Here is a 1,253-nt window from a genome sequence, read left to right as displayed (position 1 = left end):
TAAGAATGTGAAATGTCAGAATAATAGTAAAGACAATGATTTATTTCAACTTTTATTTATTTCATCACATTCCCAATTGGTCAGAAGTTTACATACACTCAATTAGTATTTGGTAGCATTGCCTCTAAATTGTTTAACTTGGGTCAAACGTTTTAGGTAGCCTTCCACAAGCTTAAGTTGGGTGAATTTGAATTTTGGCCCATTTCTCCTGACAAAGCCAGTGAAACTGAGTCAGGTTTGTAGGTCTCCTTGCTCACACACACTTTTTCAGTTCTGCCCACAAATTCTCTATAGGATTGAGGTCAGGGCTTTGTGATGGCCACTACAATACCTTGACTTTGTCCTTAAGCCATTTTGCCACAACTTTGGAAGTATGCTTGGGGTCATTGTCCATTTGGATCACCCATTTGCGACCAAGCTTTAACTTCCTGACTGATGTCTTGAGATATCCACATAATTATTGTTATTGTGAAGTGCACCAGACCCTCCTGCAGCAAAACACCCCCACAACATGATGCTTCCACCCCCATGCTTCACGGGTAGGATGGTGTTCTTCGGCTTGCACGCCCCCCCCTTTTCCTCCAAACATAACGATGGTCATTATGGCCAAACAGTTCTATTTTTGTTTATTCAGACCAGAGGACATTTCTCCCAAAAAGTACATTCTTTGCCCCCATATGCAGTTGCAAACCTTAGTCTGGCTTTTTTATGGTGGTTTTGGAGCAGTGGCTTCTTCCTTGCTGAGCTGCCTTTCAGGTTATGTCCATTTTTGTACCGGTTGTGTTCACATGTTGACAAGGTCCTTTACTGTTGTTCTGGGATTGATTTGCACTTTTCGTACCAAAGTATGTACATCTCTAGGAGACGGAATGCGTCTTCTTCCTGAGCGATATGACGGCTGTGTGGTCCCATGGTGTTTATATTTGCGTACTATTGTTTGTACAGATGAACATGGTACCTTCCTGCATTTGGAAATTGCTCCCAAGGAAGAACCAGACTTGTGGAGGTCTATGATTTTTTTTCTGAGGTCTTGACAGATTTCTTTTGATTTTCCCATGATGTAGGGTGGTGTTATTTAAAAATATATATATAATAATTGTGAGTGCAGTGTTAGATGGTAGGGTATTTGTTTGTCTATTTTTTCAAGCAAAGTATAAGGGAGTTGTACTCCAGTCTAGTAGGTGGCGGTAATGCAACATATTGGATACCAACCGCAGTTAAACCTCATCAAAGAATAGCACGCAAACGCACAA

This window comes from Oncorhynchus gorbuscha, linkage group LG02 (assembly GCF_021184085.1).
Source record: "Oncorhynchus gorbuscha isolate QuinsamMale2020 ecotype Even-year linkage group LG02, OgorEven_v1.0, whole genome shotgun sequence".
Taxonomy (NCBI): Eukaryota; Metazoa; Chordata; class Actinopteri; order Salmoniformes; family Salmonidae; genus Oncorhynchus; species Oncorhynchus gorbuscha.
The sequence above is the reverse complement of the archived record's forward strand: the minus strand, read 5'-3'. Positions refer to the sequence as shown.